General features: G+C 42.4%; 1 long non-coding RNA gene across 1 annotated transcript in view; it reads right to left on the bottom strand.

Moving 5' to 3' along the window:
- The window catches only part of LOC142838778 (uncharacterized), a 45,905-nt gene extending 32,597 nt beyond the window's left edge, over nt 1-13,308 (bottom strand). Inside the window, exon 1 of the long non-coding RNA XR_012908630.1 lies at nt 13,226-13,308. This is a non-coding gene — a long non-coding RNA (uncharacterized LOC142838778). The remainder of the gene's footprint in view (nt 1-13,225) is intronic.
- Nucleotides 13,309-15,538: the final 2,230 nt, after the last annotated feature.

Below are 15,538 nucleotides of genomic sequence, written 5' to 3'. Positions count from 1 at the left end.
TCAAAAAGTTAGGGAGGGGTGACTGGTTCCTGAGGAAAGATACTCAGAGTTGTTCCCTGGCCTCCACACACTGGCACACACATGTGCACTGACACACGCATACCCAGTGAAATACTTGAGACTGGAAAAACCAAAGCAAATGTGAGAAATGGTTTGTCGCCCATTTTCCAAGAGCGGATGAAAGCTCTCAGCTCCAAGGGAGTGAAATCTTTCAGAAAGAACCACGTGGTTACTCTTCTGAGTCAGAGGGTCACTTAAAAGGGACAGGAGAGGACATCAGCCAAACAGGCTTTCGGTGTATGGATCCAGCTCAGAGAAGTGCGAATAAGAGTCACATTTGGTCCCATCACCGCTGAGAACTCTGGGAGGCAAGGAGTATGTTGGAAGGGTTTTTGTTTGTTTGGTTTTGCTTTGTTTGTCATCGTGGGAGGTAACGGTGAAAGGATGGCCTTGGCAGCTGGCCAGATAGTTGAAGCTGGAGTTTGATTTCCCTAGTCCCTGAAAAATTCCTTCAAAGCTATATTGAACAGATGAACTGGTTATAAAAAAGACCAGGTAACTGGTGGCCCTCTGAATGTAGGCAAAGAAGAGCAGTGTGGAAAGACACAGACAGAAGTAAATGTTAAGGACCAGAGTATTGGCTACACTATTTCAAGGACTTGGTAGACTCGGAGCTACATCAGAGAAGGAGACAAGATCACCTGCTGAGCATCCAGAGACTGCAGATGGACCTCTTGCTTCTTGCTGTTTTTGCATTCTGAAGCCAGTCACAACCTTGCCATCTTTGGTAGCAAGAGAGAGAGGAAGTGTGACAGACTGAGCATTTGTCTCAGAGCATCTATATCTTAGGAGAGGCCACGTAAAGGAAAGTGGCTTTACTACCCAGTACTGGCAAGGGTCAAGGTTTCCTTCATCCTCCTGAGATGTCCGAAGAAAAGCAGCTTGATTAAGAGCAGAGAGACTGCATTTCTTTCTAGATTTGATTTGGTAATTAAGTTTGCACGCATGCAACCTGTGAGACACAGGCCAAGTCCTAATAGAACTCCATCTCTAGGGCCGGGATCTTCCCAGTGTACCTCAACTTCATCATGGATATCAGGAAATTCAGGATGCTGTAGACACTCAAATAACCTCACATATTCTCCCAAATAATATGACCTTGTGACGACTGGAGTCAGAGAGACATTCAAGTTTGGAAGAGAACAAAATGCTTCTGACTTGAATTCAGTAAGTAATTGGGTTAACTGGTGTTTACAGCAAAATGATGGGACCAGTCTCTGAGGGCCTGTGCTGAGCAGGTCCTGGGTGGCTCAAAACATATTATAATCAGGTTTTTCCTTTGTACTAACCCAGTTCCATTAAGGGAGAATTTGGTTCCCAAAGGTGTCACAATAATAAGAACAGATTCAAAAGATGGTTTTGTTTACACATATTACACAAATACAACATCCTCAGCATCACCTGGGTCTAAAGAAAGAAACAACATTTTATAGTGGAGGAGAGACTGGAATTCGGGACATTAGGAAATAAAAATGAAATGGTGGAATACTTTAGACACTTGGGAGGCAGAGGCAGGCAGATCTCTGAGACTTTGAGGCCAGCCTGGTCTACAGAGCAAGTTCCAGGATAGCCAGGACTTAGGACTGTTTGAAAAACAAAACAAAATAAAAAAGAAAGGAAGAAAGACATGATGAAAAATGGAACAGGAGACATTTGTATTATCTGATTCCAACTAGCTTCTACCCCTAACACACATACAAACACACACACACACACACACAAACACACACACACACACACACACACACACACCACAGTAGGACACGCTCTTAGCCTCATTGTTCCAGGGCAGGGCTGGATCTGCAGTGTGACTATTCTGTTCCATGACAATCCCTGGGACCCTCCATGGCCATTTGCTGGTCAGGGAGAGAACTGTGGCCCTGCTTTGAGAGACACTCACTGATCCATATGTGACTCAGACTCAAGATCATGGCCACTTTGATTCTGGAATCATATATCACGGATCATATATATCAAGGATCATATATCACTTGGAGGGAATCATCACAATTTTACTTGACATTATATTTAAATGTTTAAATCAATATTGTAATTAAATGTATAAAAGTGAGCCATGAAAGCATGGTGGAGGATTTTATTGACCTGAAAAATCCAGGAGGTTTCCCATCCCTTAACATCCTCATTCACACAGGTTTCTGAGTGAGTTAATTGCCTGAAACCTGCACCTAAAGTTTCACACTACTATTGAGAGGCTCTTACACTAAGTAGGCTTTGTTTGCCCCATATCTTAATGTTTTCTGCCCTCTGGTGGTGAAATCAGGAGTTCTGCTGTTTTTGTTGGGAGTCTGGAGTAAAACATTTCACTAAAAATTAAATAACAACATCTCTCTGATTTTTCCTGTCACGATGGGCAGATGTGTTGATTCTATTTCTCATTGTGTCTTCTTGAGTAAGACTTTCAGGATCAAGTAATTCCTGGACTAGAAACAAAACCAAGACCATCTCTTCCCCCACTGGATTCCACTGGAAATGCAGTAAGGCAGGATAATTCCAAGAGGAGGCGTTGGAGAGGAACCCAGCAGGGTCTAGCAGGACGTGGGCACTGGGAGGTGCACATGGTTATTCTGAATGGGAGTCCAGTCACTTTATCACACCAGGCTAAAGACACCCACACTCTGGCCAGCTAGGCATGCTTTTTTTTTGAGGGGCTTGTGCTTATAAAAAGTAGGGCAGCATTCATCATAATTAGAGTCTGACGTAAAGAGCGTATGGGGATCAGAGCTCCAAATATATATATATAGTGGATACTAAGAACTTGAGGTAGGGAATCGTAGACAAGTGAGAGTGTGTGGTCTGCAGGACCGACCCAAACTCTTTAGAGTAGGGATGGCATTAATCCTAGCCTCATTTCTCCACTTGTCTTCTTAAAACAGAGAGGGAAATTCTCACGATTCCACGAGTCCCTGCTACCTGTGAGTCAAGCCTTCTTTGGCACATCTGGTGACCGGCAAAAATGGAGATTTCTGAAATCAGTCATCAAGAAAAATGTACAATATGTAAGATTAAACTAAGATGCTCAAAATTTCCTGGGATAATAAGTGGTCATTCAGTTAATTTGCCAAACACCATATCATTCTGTGGGTGGTATCCTCTGACAATATAAGCAATAATTTGAAAATTAAGTCAATGAGTCAGAAAGGAAACATACTGATCTGGGGAATAATTATGTAATAGATATATTATTCTGTGTATTTTTAATGATTTTCATAAACAGGGCATACTAAACCTTTTATTTCGAGAGGTATCCTTTTCCACGGACAGATGTTAAGTTGTCCTTTTACAATAAAAATTTTTAACAGTACCTAGGAAGTTTTTTTTAATTCCAATTTCTTTATCCTTTTCAAACTTTGTACTAACTTTTTATCTTTAAATAGTTTCAGACTAATCAAAATTTGCAAAAGAAGGCATTTCTTTCTTAGAAGTCTTTCCACTCTTTGGAATTTTTCTAGTATTTTTCTGTAGTAATATGGGCGGCGGGGCTGCGGCTAGCTTATGCCCCGAAATAATTACACGGACACTGTATTCATTTAATCACTGCTTGGCCCTTAGCTCTAGCCCTTACTGGCTAATTCTGATATCCCAGTCAACCCATCTCTAACAATCTGTGAGCACCGGTCTTACCGGGAAGATTCTAGTTCAGAGCTTCATCGTGTGTGTCTGCCTGGGAGGAGAGCTGTGGAGTCTCTCTCTGAAGCGTCTGCTCCCCAGCGGAGAGCTGTCGAGTCTGACCTCACTTCCTCTTCCTCCCAGCGTTTTGTTCTGTTTACTCCTCCCACCTATCTCCTAACCAATGAGAGCCAAGCAGCTTCTTTTTATTTAACCAATGACCTTCCTCCATCATTTTTCCTATAATAAAATAAAGACAGAGCAAAGAATTTCTATGTATCTGTCATCCAACTCCAAATGGCAGTGTCTTCCTTAATTCCAATGAGGTTTTTGACAGTGAGAAAGCTATCATTAACATCACACTACTAACTACATGTGCCTCTTATGAAATCACCACCATAATTGGCACATTAATGCCCATTGTATTGTCCAGGATGTAGATACTGAACAAGTTAGCAGTGAGTAAGTGTAGCTGACACACATACCTCAGAAGCTGTACTGTGGGCTTCTCAGTACATCCTATCAATGGGTCCATTTTCTTGATTTTTTAAACTGTTGGTGATGTTAATGTTGAGCACTCACCTGCTGATTATCTTCATGGTAAAATGTTGCTGGAGGTCCTTCCGCTCCTCCAGCCAATAGCCGCTGAGATACCAGCCCATTGGGGCGTGGTCTCTCTCTTTAAAAAAGCAGCCACTTCCCTCCTCTCTCTCTGTTACTTCCTGATCAGCTTCCGGTGACTAGACTCCCTTCCTGATTGTGCAGAGGGCTGTTGTCTGGGACGGTGATCTGTAAGATTTTCCCCTTTAAATAAATAACCATTCTATTAATCATAATTCCAAACTAGTGTGGGATTGTTTGTGACTTCTGCCTTCGCCTTCAGTAAAATAGGTATTTTTAGCTCTTTACTTGGTTAATACCTGTGGAGAGACACTTTATGACTATGCCACCATCCTTGTATTTTTTCCTTGCACATTGGCCTAGCATCATCTCCAACTGATGACTTTTCTGCCCGATAACATCTCTTATATCCACTAACTGGAATTCTTGTAAGAAGAGCCCCCTTTACTCTCATTAATTAACTAATTTTCTATATTAGGATGTGGTCCCAAATGCTTATTTTGTATGTTACCATTTATCACAGTTACCATTGACTTCATTTAAATTGGCCCATATTTAATCATTAGGTATCACTTCCAGTGTGACTCCTTTGAATGTGAGGCCCTCATCTTTTTGGATGTTTTTTGGGGAGTTGTTTGCTTGCTTTTGTTTATACCATCAGATATACCAGGATAATCTTATTCTTTCTCTGTTCCAACACAGAAACTAGTAATTTTTCCAAGGATCCTTTATTTCTTCTGTTCAAAAGTAATATTTAGTATTTAGAAACTAATATCTGGATGCTTGCTATGCTAATTGATACTGTAGTTATTACTTTCAGTTTCTCATCAAACATAGTTATCAACAAGTTTACAAAGCCTAAAAAGCTGGGCGGTGGTGGCTCACACTTTTAATCCCAGTACTCGGGAGGCAGAGGCAGGTGGATCCTGTGAGTTCAAGATCAGCCTGGTCTACAAAGCAAGGACATTCAGGGCTGTTACACAGAGAAACCCTGTCTTGAAATAAAAAACAACAAGCAAACGAAAGTTTAAAAAACATGTGCACATGTATGCAATCTAAATATATGTATATATATGACCTATATATCTTATCTATCATCTACCTATATCCATCTATTATCCATTTATTATCTATTGTCTGTCTGTTTGCTACCATCTTCTGTCACACACACACACACACACACACACACACACACACACACACACCACACACACACATATCATTGATACATGGCTATCGACCATTATCTGTCTATAGCTATCTATCATCTGTTTCTCATCTATTATCTATTCATTGATAATGTACCAACATGAATTCACATCATTAATTTGATTTCAATTTAACACCATGGGGCTCTTTTTTTTTTTTTTTTTTGTTTTTTCGAGACAGGGTTTCTCTGTGGCTTTGGAGCCTGTCCTGGAACTAGCTCTGTAGACCAGGCTGGTCTCGAACTCACTGAGATCCGACTGCCTCTGCCTCCCGAGTGCTGGGATTAAAGGCGTGCGCCACCACCGCCCGGCTACCATGGGGCTCTTGATGACTGACCCTGAAGCTAAGAAATCTGCCTCTAATTACCTAGTTTATTTATTTACTTTCCTTATCATGGGATCTACATGAATTAACTTAAAAATTACTAACTTGTACCTCTCTAGGGTTGGGAAACTTACTAATTTGGGTATGATGTTTGTCAAATTTCTTTTTGGTGTTAGAGTAGATTGACAAAAGACAGATGCTTCTGTACTTTTGAGAATTCTTTGTGTAGCGCTAATATTTGTGTTTTATATATGGGTGGATTTACTTTGCAAGTCTGATTTTGCTTACGATCTTCTCTGCCATTCAGGAAAGTTCTATTTCTGTTTAGTCAGATCAATGTTTTTATAACGTGTCTAAATTATGAGTTATTGCTAAGAAAGTACTTCTTGCAACCAGGCTCAAAAGGAATTTATTCATGTTTTCTCTCAGTAATTTTAATTTTATTTATATTTCAGTTTCATTTGGAGCCACACTTATATATGGCATGGAGTATGCTCTAAATTTATTTTGCTTTTATGATTATTGAACTACTCAGAGCTCCCCTTAATTTGTTTCCTGCCAGTGAATTTGTGATACCTTTTTTATCATCTGCTGTTCTACGCTTCCAAATGTACAGGAATCTAGCTTTGGGCTTTCTGATACATTCTCTGGGTGTGCTTATCCAGTCTTCCAGCAGCACCATATTGTTTTAATTACAAGGATTTTGTACTATGTTTTAATATCAAGTGGAGCTGGCCTTTCCTCGGTTTGCTCTTTCTAGTATTTTCTTTGCTGTTTTTGAGACTTTTGTTTGTTGGTTGGTTTCTCTATGTGTTTTGAATACACAATGTGCCTATTTATTGCTCATATTTTTTTTGGATGGTGTTTAATTTATGCACTGATTTGGGAGATGAATATTCATGAGACAAAGTCATGCTTCCCATAGCCCAGGAACATCTTTGCCTTAGTTCAAGTTCATGTTTCTATCTCTCAAGGATGTTTTTCCTCACTAGTTCCCCAAGTTTCCTTTGAAGTTTGTTCCCAAGTATTTAATCTTCATCACTGTTATTGTAAATAAGGGGTTTTCTATTATTGTGTCCTCTGATGAAGTATATACATATATTTACACACACTAAATACTAATTCTCTACTTGATATTTTAGTTCCGACATCTTTACAGCTTATTTTATTGTTTAATTTAATATGTTTTCTTGAGCGAAGCAAAAACAAATGATTGTGTGAGGGCTTTAAACTCTGATTTATGCCTTGTGGTGGTTAAGCAATCCTGACTAAGACAAGGGAACAAAGTTGCCAAGGTCACAAGGTAAGAAATGGACAAACAAACTTTTAAATCAAGGTCTTTCAGAACTAACTACTCTGAATGGCCAAGGTTCAGGTTCCCTGAGCTTCTTTGTTTCTTCTGCTAGCAAAAGAGGAGAAGTAAGCAGTTCCTTCCCTCCTCCTGCCTGACTCTCACCCTGTCTTAGGGTTTTGGTTGCTGTGAAGGGTCACCATGACGACAGCAGCATGCAGGCAGACATGGTGGAGAGGTGGCTGAGGGTTCTACATCTGGTTTGTCAGGCAGCAAGAAGAGAAAGGAACACTGGGCCTGACTTGAGAATTTAAAACCCGAAAGCCCACCCCAAGTGACACACTTCCCCTGTCAAAGCCACACCTCTACAGGCCTAAGAGGACCATTTTCATCCAAACCACCAAGCCCAACGTTAACTGTGGGAACTGAGAGGGGACATGAGCAGGAGAGCTGGAAGAGGTGTCTTCCTGAAGCAGAACAGCAAGCTGTGCAGATGTAGCAAGAACTTCATATAACGTGTGCTTCATTGCTGGGTAATGGTGTAAAATCAAACTTTCTGGTTGTAAAACTAGTAAGAGTTCAGCTCTGGCTCACCAAAGAGTTTGGTTCAGAGCCTTAAGAATAAAAATGTCTCTTCCGGCTTAGCCCAGTTGCTCAGGGATGCTTGACTCTGAGCAGAGGCAGAGCTCCTCCCCGTGGCCCCACTTTGCCCTCCTGCCTCAGCTCCAGGCCCTGGACTAACCTTACCATCCATGTTGTATTTAAATTTCTTACACGTGCCACATAAACGCTTGCTAGGAGAAGATATCAGGCATTCTTGGACTACAGATCCCGTGTCATCTCCAGCAAAGGGAGCATTGCTCACATGTTTGCTGAGTGAGGGATGGTTGCGCATTTTTCTAAACTTCTGGAATGCATAGTGTTACTTGTGTTACACACATACGTGTGAGTCCTTTTTTTTTTACATCCAAAATTATATTCTAAGATTATGTATTAGAGTACCTTACTTTTTTTCAGATTCAGAATACTTAACAAATTGCTAAGATGCATTGCGTGGTCATTTCATGAACATTTGCCCAAATGTTTTGAAAGTTTACACAGTTTTCTCCTAGTCTTAAGGAGTTGTATGAATGGGGTGGGGTTTTTGACAAGTTGGGGTAAAGCACCACATGCATATAAACATGCATACATATATACTCATACATATGTATATATATACACACACGCACCTATATACATATATACATAAACACACATACATGCATATATAGATCTACATATCTACACACATACACACACACTCTAGATTTGCTGATTTAATCAATAAACTTCTGGTTCTTATTATAGCAGATGTAATAGGAATTCATGAAAGAGAATAAAACCTCCATGGCATCACCTGCCTATTGCCCTTCTCAATGAGCTTCTGAGATAATGCTTTGATAGCTGCTAATGAGCCTGGATGCTTTGTGCTTTGTGCCCGATTTGCTCTATACCCAAACCAGATAATAAAGCATTCATTTAACTCATTATCTTATAAAGCTTCCTCTCCTGGGGGCCATGACTCTGTTCTGAAGAAGGGTAAGGAGATTGCTGAGTATATGAAGGTGTAACTGAACCCATCTTCAGTCCCTAGACTGCTCCATTCACCCTATGCGCTGCATCTCGCCTACAGTGGGAGAATGCCTTCCTCCATGGAATGCCTCTCAATGCTTGGGAGGTAAAGATATCCCCATCATCATTATGGATGGTGTGTTTGGTAGGGATCTGTGGCACCAATCATCAACTCCAAGAAAAAAAAAAACTTTCCATTGCTAAGACCCCTGGGTGAAAGTACTGCATGCATGCCCAAAGATATGGCATCTCTTGCACAGCCCTGGGGAAGCACAATGTCTTGTGCAGTTTGAAGTGTATCTATTCTGTCATAGATCTAAAGGTCATTTGATACCGCCAAAAGCATTATTGCAACACTGTTTGTGCTAGCTAGTTTTATGTCAACGTGATACAAGCTAGAGTTGTTTGGGAAGAGGGAATCCCAATAGAGAAAATGATGCCAACAGGGAAAACCTGTATGGTTTCTTCTTCTTCTTCTTCCTCTTCCTCTCCTCCTTCTTTTGTTTTTGTTTTGTTTTTTGAGACAGTGTTTATCTGTAGCTTTGGAGCCTGTCCTGGAACTAGCTCTTGTAGACCAGGCTGGCCTGAAACTCACAGAGCTCTGCCTGCTTCTGCCTCCTGAGTTATGGGATTAAAGGCATGCGCCACCACCGCCCAGCTGTGTGGCATTTTCTTAATGAGTGGTTAGTTTTTGAGAACTCATTCCATCATGGGTGGTGCTACTCTGGGTGGTGGCCCTGGTGTATATAAGTAAGCAGACTGCATAAGTTACAAAGAACAAGCCAGTAAACAGTCTCCTGTCTCCAGCGTCCTGCCCAGACTTACCATCATGATGGGCTGTTATCAGGTTATATAAGCTGAAATAAAACCTTTCCTCCCCAAGTTGCTTTTAGTCATGGTGTTTTCACAACAGTAGGAGCCCTAGGACACTGTTAAACATAAAGGAACATTGGGAACACCCAAGTAACTATCACAAGATAAAAGATGGACATATTCTGGAATAAATATTCAGTGGTCTACTCTACTATACAGAAGTGAAAATAATAAAGTGAAAATTATTTGTATCTGCATGGACAACTAACAAAAAATGAATGTTGAATGATCAAAGCAAGATATGAAGATAAGTGCAAGATATCAGAGTACTTTGATATATATATAAGCATATATATATACTTCTGTGCTTGAAGTATAGTTGTAGGAAAACAAAGACACCAACAAGGAAAACAAATGTACCAAGGTCCTAGAGCTCAGAGGAGGCAGGAATGGAACAGGAGTCCCAGCTGCTCTGGGTCCAGGTCTAGGCTAATTTCTCCTGTTTCCCACATCAGGAGATGCGTCTGACCTCTTCCTTGTCTGTCCCACCAGTGAACCCTGCGGGTGACTTCCTCTCACAGTATGCACACACTCTATTGCCTTCTTCATGTGTCTATTGTCCCAAAGGCTCATTTGCTCCCATCTGGAATACCACTCAGTGCATCATTGGCTTTTAAATAAATCTAGTGAATGTAGGAATAAGAACAGGACAACCAGGAGGCCGTGGAATACGGCAATAAAGAGCTGGTGAAAGAATCGGGACACTGGCAATAGAGCACAAGAATAAAGGTAGATTGGAGATGATTTCACAGCTTCTAGGACAGGTCACAGACGAACACGATTCGAAGAAGTCCAACTGCATGAGGAAGGCGGGACTGTGGGGGTTCACTGTGTAATAGTACATCCCCCAGCACTGCAGATGCTAACCCACGATTCCCCTCCAACTGTATGAGGAAGGCAGGACTGTGGGGGTTCACTGTGTAATAGTACATCCCCAGCACTGCAGATGCTAACCTACGATTCCCCTCCAACTGCATGAGGAAGGCGGGACTGTGGGGGTTCACTGTGTAATAGTACATCCCCCAGCACTGCGGATGCTAACCCACGATTCCCCTCCAATGGCGTTAGGAAGGCGGGACTGTGGGGGTTCACTGTGTAATAGTACATCCCCCAGCACTGCAGATGCTAACCCATGATTCTCCTCCTCTTAAAGTCCTGAGGACTGTACGCTGTTATCACCTTGCTTCACAAAGGATGAGAAATAAAGGAACCAACTAAGTAGCTTAGCTGGGGTTTAAAGCCAAAAAGCATGATTCTGCCATTGCTGTCCCTCTTGATAGCAGGAACTGAAAAGGACAGATGCTGAATGAGAGTGTTCTAATCTCTTTTTAGCACAGAGAGTCTTAATCATGCAGATGGTGGTGAAACTTTAAGGCAAGTGTGTCCCACCTCTGCTAATGCTCAGCATGGAGACATGGCCAGACCGGGGAGCTCTGATGATAAGGAGGCCGGGGGAGAGTCCACATCTGGCATAGGAAGTCAGGGAGGGACTTGACTGCAGTGAAGTCAGAAATAAATAAAGCGTATGGGAAATCAGTCTGTTCTCTTATGGTTCTAGGCTAACATCTCTAAACTGCAACCATTGTTTTGTCTAACTTATACACAATTGGTACGATTACTGTACATTTGAAATGCTATTGCTCTGGCTTTGTCAGTGCTTTTGAGAATTTTCCTATGCAGTCTAGTTGAGGTACAGACACAGGGTAGCTGCGGGATAAGCATCTGGAAAGCTGGCCCTGGAGCCGGAGTTGGCATGGAGGCAGGACAGACTCTGGGAAACTGAGAGAATGAGGTTGGAGGCAGAGAGCAGGGGGTAGGAGGCTGTAGTTTTGCTGGCTGGCAGAGAGTATCAATCTATCTGTCGGTATCCAAGCACCCATCATCATCCCCCTTCCTCATGAGAAAAGAAGAGGGCTTTGATGCACACCCAAAAGTTGTTTGGTTTGGCCATTTTTATATAGTACCCAGTATCTCGCTGTCATCTGTGAACTTCTCTCTCTCTACCTTCTCAGCTTCTGCCCATTTCCCAGCTTAGTCCACATCTTTATGTTAGGTATTTTCTCTTAGGCGAGCCTCTCTGCCAGTGCAAATAATCCCAATCAGACCGAGTCAAACCGAATTAAAGGTGCCCATGTTTAATGGAATGCTCCCAGGTGGCCCCAAGGAAACATGGAGAGGGGAAGAGAGAGAGAAAGGAGACTGTGTGTTCTTTCTCTGGAGGGCAGTGTGAATGGCCTGTAGGAGTTGTCCCGACCTTCCATGGGGAGGGGTCACTATTTGACGGGCTTTTTCGGAGGTGGAGTTTGGACTGAGGCAACTCCCAGGGGAGGGAACTTATATAGGAGCTGGGGAGAAGCTGGGCCCCTACCCCCGCCCTGTTGTCAAACTCTTTCTAATCCATGGAAGCGTACCCATTGTCTCTTCTCAGAATCAGCTTAGAGAGCCAATGGTACCTTTTCATACTATCTTCACTCCTGGGTCTTCCTAAAACCCAAGTACCAATACAATGATAGAAAATCACACATGACCATGAGATAATCACGCACCGTCATGTGACAAACTGAGCATAACACACAAGAGAGGTCAAAGAGGATGAAACACTGTGTACACAATTTGCAACTTCAAATAATAATAACAATAATAATCATGAACGCTTTTCAAATCCTATTATGTCTGAAGTGAGGATCAGAAGGCTTCTGTTTATCCTGGAAGATGATCCTAGGTTTGTGTTTCTAGGTTTGTGGCTATAAGCAAAACAAAACCAATCATTCTTAACAGCTCCCATTGATCCACTGCTACGGGTGGTCTTATTGGGCTTTATGGGAGCTATTTCAGATGGGTGAATGTCACAGAGACAATGTTTGAACCTGGAAGAGATTACTTCTACCCTGTATCCCTTTTGTTAGCCAATTGGTAAGTTTACTTTAAGAATATTGATTTTAATTTAATTTCAATTTTCTAAACAAAAGTTCATGTAATTTCCCTTCATTAGGCAATATGGATTGTAAAAATAGAACACAGCAAAAGCAAACAAAAACCACCTACTGGAGCTAGTCCTATAGCATTATCAGAAACTACAATTTCCCCTGTCATTATTCTATTATTAAAAAGATAAGTCACTTGTCCAAGAACTATGGTGTGAGAGTTAGCATCATTGACATAAAGGACATCTTTAAAGGGACTAGATCCCTTTGCAAACTGACAACAAAGCCCCTGCCAGGCCCAGTCCAACAAGTCTCCCTGGGATCATGCTACTAGAATTGTTCAACTAAAGCTTACTAAAACAGCTGGATAGAGGCTCTCTGTACTTATTTCCAGATTATTTCTGAAGTCTCAGGGAGGATATGTGAGCTTCCATAAACAAGCACATCTTTTGAGCAATCCCTTCCCCTGACTGGACCTGGCCCATCCTACCCCTTAGCCCCCTTCCTAGGAGATCTAAGCCTTTTCCCCTCCCTTCCACCTCTTATCAGAAGCATGACAAACATCACCCACTTGTAGTTGGTCCTCTTAATTCCACCCATGGTAACACTAAATTTAAATAATACACATTTATTTGCTTTAAAAATGTACTTTGTAAAATCCTCTCTCAAGGCAAAGTGTTCTCACCCTCTCGGTGCTAGTCCAAGGTGTTTTTCCTCCAGATCTGTTTCTTCACAGATGACTGCACTTTTTGTTGGTGTTTCTCAAGAATGTTCAAGACTTCTTAAGAGCCTGAAGAACTACCTGAGCTTGTGGGCAACTTCCTGTGGGGGTCACGGCTTGCAGATTGAACTGTTGCTTGTTGTGCAAAAGATGGGCAAGGTGTTTGAGAAAACAGGAAGCACCTGTCAATGTGTGACTTAATTCCTGGAAGCGTTGAGCTCCCTCTGAGGTGGCTCCAAATACTTCTGCTGCTTTCCCCATGAGCATTCTCTGAGGCTGTGCAGTGGTCCACAGACCAAGGAGAGACACGTGAGCAGCAGGATTACTGGGAGACCAAGATGCACCCGTGAGAACAGTGGCTATCCCTAGTTTTTCTAGCTCTTCCTTTTTGCTGTAGAGATGGATATGCATAGAAATGAACCTGCATTTCATTTCATTGCGGTGGGGAATTCCAAGCCAACCGGAATTGGAGGTAACATATGTGCTATTATTGCAGATTCCTGTAATAGGAAATGTTCTCATTAATTGATTGGTTTATTCAGTGGACATGTTCTGTGTAAAGCAATAGGAAACCTTAGGAATAAATGGGGAAGAACACAAATATGTTGTATCCTTGTGCCTCACTTCAGTCTTAAGATTACTTACAAACTGATATATTTCAAAGGAGCATTTTAAGTGTTTTAAAAATATTTTTATTGCATTTTATTTTATCTAGTAGATGTGCAGGAGGGGTGTGTGTGCTTGCTCATTCAGAGGTCAGAGAACAAACTGCTGGATTCTGTTCTCTCCTTTCACCACGAGGGTCCCGGGAATCGAACCCAGATGATCTGTCTTGGCAGTACGCACCTTCACTCACCAAGTCAGCTCAGCCCTTTAAACTTTCATTTCTCCTTTCTTGAAAGTGTCTGTGCTATGCTCTTAATAGAAATGTCGCTGAGAGAAGGTCCTGCTTTGAGATTGAGAGTTCTAAGCTGTTGGTGGTGGCTGGCCAGGCCAGCTTGTGGTAGCATGGGCTAGCAACATCTAGATCAAGCAATCAATATCCCTTAGGGGTAGAGGTCATGTGAATGACACAGGTAAATAGTGCAATTCTCTTGCACATATAGGTAGAGTATGAAAAACAACATACATGGATGTGGTTTACAGAGGTTTCTGCCTCACCCAGTCCTGCAGCCATTAAGTCCCAAAGAATCACACAGTGGTCTACATTAATTATAAACTGATAGGCCTAGCATCTCAGGCTTCTTATTAACTTTTATAACTTATATTAGCCCATAATTCTTGTCTGTGTTAGCCATGTGGCTTGGTACCTTTTTCAGTGAGGCAGTCACATCTTGCTTGCTCTGTATCTGGCTTCCTTTGCATCTGGGTGACAGCTGCAGACTGAAACTTCCCTTTTCCCAGAATTCTCATTGCCCTGCCTCTACTTCCTGCCTGGTCACCCCACCTATACTCCCTACTTGGCTACTGGCCAATCAGTGTTTATTTAAAATACAAGTGACAGGGTACAGACCATTGTCCCACAGCAAATGCGTCTTTACCAAGTCCTTTTGTCTTCAAGGACTTCAGTTTCTTCACTTAGAATTGAGAAACCAGGTAAAGTAGCTCCTCACATCCTTTCAACATGCAATTTTTTTGACATTTTAGGCAAATCTCTTTCCTACTTCTTATGGGAACATGAGACTCAGAAAATCCCCCAATGACAGAGGTCACCAGAGTGACTCCGTGGCGGACACCAGGACGTGCGTGGTCACCAGAGTGATTCCGTGGCAGACACCTGGACATGCGTGGTCACCAGAGTGACTCCGTGGCGGACACCTGGACGTGCGTGGTCAACAGAGTAACTCCGTGGCGGACACCTGGACGTGCGTGGTCACCAGAGTGACTCCGTGGCAGACACCTGGATGTGCGTGGTCACCAGAGTGACTCCGTGGCGGACACCAGGACATGTGTGGTCACCAGAGTGACTCCGTGGCGGACACCTGGACATGCGTGGTCACCAGAGTGACTCCATGGCAGACACCTGGACGTGCGTGGTTTCCGTGGGCGGCTGAACAAAGCCCTGAAGGTGGAGGAATGATGATGCAGACTCAGGAGAGAAAATCTTCCAGTACTTTCTTGTGCTTATCCCCAGGTGCCCAGCACTTCGAAAAAATTCAGAGCAGCAAAAAGCAGGGCTGACCTCCAGGGCCAGTCCTCGAGAACTGTGTTATGTCAGCTGGGTAAGATTTCCAAGATAGTTGAAGAAGGCTGCTCACACTTGGGGTGTATATCAAG

The sequence above is a fragment of the Microtus pennsylvanicus genome, chromosome 20 (genome assembly GCF_037038515.1).
Source record: "Microtus pennsylvanicus isolate mMicPen1 chromosome 20, mMicPen1.hap1, whole genome shotgun sequence".
NCBI lineage: Eukaryota > Metazoa > Chordata > Mammalia > Rodentia > Cricetidae > Microtus > Microtus pennsylvanicus.
This window is presented reverse-complemented; position numbering and strand designations above follow the sequence as displayed.